A 6,139-nucleotide genomic window follows, 5' to 3' on the forward strand; every position below is an offset into this window, starting at 1 on the left:
GGACGTGGCTTGTCATGAACATCCTTTTCCCCATCTTGAAAATGTCATACCCATCGCCTAGCATTGCTCACGTCTGTTGTATCATCTTCATAAACCTTTACCAAGTGTCGATGGATGTCAATCGTCACAATTCATTCAGCAGTGAGGAATTCAATCACACATCATTGTTTTATATGTGCGTCTATATCAGACTGTTTGGAACACTCGTATGCTGGCACCAACTACTGCAGAACAACGGAACTACCTTCAAATAGAAAAGTTCAAGCATTAGTACTACACCAACGACATCTGGCACAGATATACACAGTCAACACAAAAAATAGGAGGCATTACTTTCGGAATGAGCCTCGTAATGTAACTCAAACTATGCATATCAATGAACAAATAATAATCAGAAATAATATCTTTAAACTGGTCTTGTTTTCTTTCTACACCATGGCTACAGAAAAGGCAGTACTCACTTTACTTTCCACTTTTAATTAGTTTAATAAAAATTTTCCCAACACGCTTGTGGGACACAAATCTTTACAGGTTGTAAAGAAAGTTATTGCGGTTTTCGTTACTTCTATTTTCAGTTATGTATTTTCAACTCAAGTGTCATTATAATATTGTGCCTATATATATATATATATATATATATATATATATATATATATATATATATATATATATATATATATATATATAAGTTTAAAGCGCGTATTTTTGCTCTATCTATTCATTGTATTGGTTTTGTTTTAAATACTTTTTTCCACTTTTTCTGCACTTCAAAGATAGCATGGACAAGAGGCAAATTCGCACGATTTTCTTGTTCCAGTTCAAGCTAGGCCGAAAAGCTGCCCAGACAGCTCGTGATATCAACGATGCGTTTGACCCAGGAACCACTAACGAACGTACGCATAATGGTGGTTCAAGAAATTACGCAGTGGTGACGAGAGTCTGGAAGATGACGAACGCAGTGGTCTACTGTCCACTGTTGACAACGACCAACTGAGAGCCTTAGTCGAAGCCAATCCCCGCACAACTGTTCGAGAGCTTGCTGAAGACTTGGGTATAACACTTATGACAATTTCCACCCACCTGCAAGAGATTGGGAAGTCAAAAAACACGATAAATGGATGCCACACGAATTGGCTGAAAATCATCGAAATCGTCGTTTTGAGGTATCATCTTCTCTTCTCCTGCGGAACCAGAACGACCCGTTACTCGAAACGATTGTTACGTGTGATGAGAAGTGGATCCTTTACCACAATCGGCGACGTTCGTCGCAGTGGTTGGACGTCGGCGAAGCTCCTCATCAGTTCCCGAACCCGAAACTTCACCCACAAATGATCATGGTCACTTTTTGGTGGTCTGCAGCAGGTCTCATCCATCACAGCTTCCTGAATCCGGGCGAAACGATTACGGCGGAAAAGCACTGCCAACAAATCGACATAATGACCAGAAGCTCCGACGTATGTGCCCGGCATTAGTCAACAGAAAGGGACCAATTATGCTCCACTACAACACTCGTCCGCGTGTTGCACAACAGACGCTGCAAAAGTTGAACGCATTGGGATACGAAACTCTGCCTCATCCACCGCACTCGCCGGACCTCTCGCGAAACGACTACCACTTTTTCAAGCATCTCGACACCTTCCTCCGCAAGAAATATTTCAATCAAAAGCCGAGACGATGCAGAAGCGGCCTTCAACGACTTCGTCTCATTCAGAACACCAGAATTCTGTGCTACCGGCATTAACACACTTTTTTCTCGTTGGCAAAAATGTATTGATTGTCATGGTTATTTCGATTAATAAAGGTTTGTTTGAGCTGAGATATGCTCTTTTGTAGTTGAAAGTTAAAAACCGCAAGAACTTTCTTTACAACCTCCAATTATATATATATATATATATATATATATATATATATATATATATATATATATATATATATATATATATATATATATATATATATATATATATATAAAATTGGAGGTACGGGGAGGAAATGGAATTTAACGACTCACGATTATTAACCGAGGCTAACGGAGACGGTGTTAATAAGAAACGAATGAAATGGTGGAATCAATAAATTGGGAGGAAACGGGAGAACCCCGATCAAACGAGCTGGGATCGAACCAGGCATTACTGGGAATGCGCACGAGACAAGATTTGTGGCTATCTCGTCTCGAAAATGTGCTGTAAAAGTGATGTCTCGACTCAAAAAATGAATATTTTTCTATTGGAAGAGCCGTATCTCGACTCGAATTTTGTCAGAAAAATCCTGTCTCGACTCGTTTCGTGCGCATCCCTAGGCATTACACGCGCAAGAGGTAAACGCTCTACCACTGTGCCACTGCTGCCCCCAGCAACGGTGAACAGGCATTTCCTTTTAAAAAATATTTTAAAAAAATAGTAAGATATTTCACTACATAAATTCTGTATACATACTACTTACTCCCAAACATAAAGAACATAAACACGTGAAAAGAGAATTCATGGATTTGCTAGTAGAGATATATATTTACATTTGCGGAGAATGCAAATAAATCAATTTTCAGTTAAAACACATCGATGTTTTCTCACTGCAACTTTGAAATTACCATCCCACGTTATCTAAATATCAATACCAATCTTGCATGAGATGTCTTGCTAACGACAGAAGAATAGAAATCAACAATAGAGCAACTAATTAGCACACAAATAACCCATAATTCCGACATTTGAGTTATTATGATCGGAGTATTATAGACCTAGCTATAGAAGTTAAGCCAAATCCCACAATTTGGTAAAGAATTCCTGCTAAACGGTAGCAGCCCAAAAATCGGAATTAGAGCACCAATTAGCCCATCGTTTGAACTTTTTCCATTAGAGCTTTCTAACCTTATGGGGGGTTCTAGCTTGATGTCAAGCTAGACTCGCCCATTTCGATCAAGATTTCCCGCTAAATGATAGGAGCCCAAAAATTGGGATTAGAGCAACTAATTAGCCCATAATTCTGGCATTTGAATTTTTTCGATCGGACCATTTTAACCATATGGGGGGTTCTAGCTTGATATCAAGCTAGACTCGCCCATTTTGATTCCGATTTCCCGCTAAACGTTAGGAACCCAAAAATTGGGATTAGAGTAACTAATTAACCCATAAATAGCCCATTATTTTATTTTGAGATATATTCCGGTTGTTTTAGTATTGGTGGTTGGTCTAACTTGACACGGGTGCTGTTGCCACGTCCTCACCCTACCCCTCTTCCCCGTCCCTTCCCTCTTCATTTTACCTAAACGTCAAAAAGTAGAAGGACGAAAGAGTCTTTTTACTTAGAATCATTTAATACTATTTTATAATATTCATAGACCCTACTCATACTCATTTAATACTCAGGATCAGACTAGCGCATGTCCGTTAGTATCTAGCTTCCATGTAGGCATTTGTAGTATATGAGTTTTTTTACTCTTTTTATATACCGGCACGTTTAGGTATGGTTTCTGCTGTTCTATTATTATAATTGATTTAAACTCTATTGCACTTCGTTAAACGGAAGATAAAAGACTACGAAAGACTTACTATATAATGATGCAATGGACTAGGCTTCTTCCATCTATTTATTTTATATCACGACCCCCTTTTATCACACCTTCATGCCTGCGTGCCTCACAATTAATTTCCTGTTTATAAGGTGTTTATTATTATTATTATTATTATTATTATTATTATTATTATTATTATTATTATTATTATTATTATTATTATTATTATTGCTGTTCATCGCTTACAGTTGTAAGTTCTATTTGTATTTTTCTTGTATTTAAATCTGCAAATTTTAACGAGTTTTATTCCTTTGTTATTCCAATATTGTTTTTAAAACGATTCTCGTAATTCCACAATATGCTTTTTTTTTTTATTATTTGGAAACAAGTGTACAAATAAAAAAAAATAAAAGAAGTTCAAAATATTTCTTTAGAAATATTTTTCTGCTACTAGACCTAATTACATTTATCATTTACATCTTCCTTCGGACCCTCATATCGGGCGCTGGTGGCTCAGTAGTAAGCCAGCAGCAATAGCCGAATGGTCTCGGGCGTTCAGCTTCGGATCATGAGGCGCAATCCACTGGGGGTTAGAATCCCTCTGAAGAGCATGGTCGGACTTTTAACTGTCCCGGACCTTTCTGTGTTCGTGTTCCTGTCGTGTTTGGATTACACAGAAATTGTACGAACTGTCCATGGCGAACAGTACTAGGTTGGGACGAACTTTTAAAGCATCCTGAATAGTGAGAGATACGGAGACGCACTTTAATCAAGCATCCCATTAAAATATGTTCAGAAAGAGGTTTTATATCGATTTGCAACCTTCTCGCAATAACCCCTCTCAACTCTGATTGTTTTTGGCTAACTGCAGAGCATTGCAAATCAGAAAACTTTTTGTAATTGCAATCACTATATTGGATCCGCCATTTTGAATTTCGTAATTTTAGCTTTGGATTCTGAATAAGTTGTCCTACCCCCTCCCCCTGGCAGTATGTTTTCTTCTACATTTAAATAATTGTTTTCTGTCTATACTTGGAGACCAGCTCTAACGTTCAAGGGGTGATTTCTACCCTTAAACCCGCACCATTGCCGAAATAAAAAAAAAAAAATACGTGTCTATTATTTTTCGATGTTCTACAAGTATGCAAAGTTTCATTCAAATCGGTGAGTTACACTTCCGTAAGTTTCCTTTTAAAAAACGCATTGTTAGATACCCACGAATTATAATAGAAAAAGCCAACCATAACTTTTGTGCAGGTTTGTCAAACACATTAGGAGAAATCAGTTTCTTTTTAATATTCACTTAATGTCTTCTAATGTGTTTGAATAACCTAGCGAGGAAGTTGTAGCTGACCTTTTCCGATATAAATCATGAATAACAAAAGCAATGTGTTTTCTAAATACGAATGTTGGTTATTGTGTGTTAGTCAAACTCTTCATACGACGACAATCACACGTAAAAACGTCTCTAAATAAGGCTGTTTGTGTTTTCTGATGTTTTACTTGCTGACATGCCCGCCGACTACTGTAACGTATGCTCTTACATCTTTGTTATTATTCTTACATAAGTATGTTTCAAATTCAATTTATTACATTGTAATTTTTCTTTAATTTTTTGCTGGTAAATATGTCATAATGGAATGTATGAACTTTTGCTCCTTGGTGTACTTGGAATTTCTATCTATCTACGTAAGGTTCTATTGTATTGCCCTCTGGTGGGAATTTTTAAAGTTCATACGTTCCATCTTGACCAAGGATGTTATAAAATAGATGATCTGCCCATATTACAAAATCGTGAAGTCCTGCCCACTCCACGCCACTAAGATCGCAATGTTTCCAACCAACAAACATGACGGAAACGAGAGCAACCAATCAGAGGTGCCGGCTGAGACGATGCTCGGTTGTTTTTCGGCTTCATTGAGTTCATATGATGAACATACGTATGGCAGATCCTCTATTTTATAACATCCTTGATCTTGGCATATTTACCAGAAAAGAAATTAAAGAAAAATTACACTGTAATAGATTGAATTTGAAACAGACTTAAGTAAGAATAATAGCGTAAAGATGGAAGATCATACGTTACACTACATAGATGCTCCTGGGCTCCAGCATCCGCACTAATAATCTTGTGTTTTCACCGCAACCCCAAAATTTTTAGTTTGATAGAAGCAAAATAAAATAAATATTTCTCACTTGCCATTATTAAAAAATAATAAACAATTAAAACATTGAGATGGAAGTTGTTAGAAGTTGTTTCTAACCTGTAAGACATAATTGTTTGTTTCAAATGTGTTTGTGGAAAGGCAACCAAGTAACACACTTAAGTTTGTCACTTTATGTTCAGAACAAAATCCTTGCAAGTTCTCTCTGCAATACCATTAAAATTATTTGGTTTTATGAAGAAGTTTTTTTTTATTATTATTATTTAACTTGTAAGAAATGTGATATTTTCCTTTGGTAACGTGTTGATAATATCATGGCCTCTTGCAATCATTATGCATCATGTCAGTTGTTTATAGTATACACTTAGTGTTTCATATGTTGAGAATATACATTACAGAAATTTATCCTTAAGATTGGACCCAAGTTTGAACCCGTTTCTCTGCGTTTAAGTCAGCCGTATTA

Source organism: Thermobia domestica, chromosome 14, assembly GCF_964235325.1.
Source record: "Thermobia domestica chromosome 14, izTheDome1.hap1.1, whole genome shotgun sequence".
NCBI classification, from domain to species: Eukaryota; Metazoa; Arthropoda; class Insecta; order Zygentoma; family Lepismatidae; genus Thermobia; species Thermobia domestica.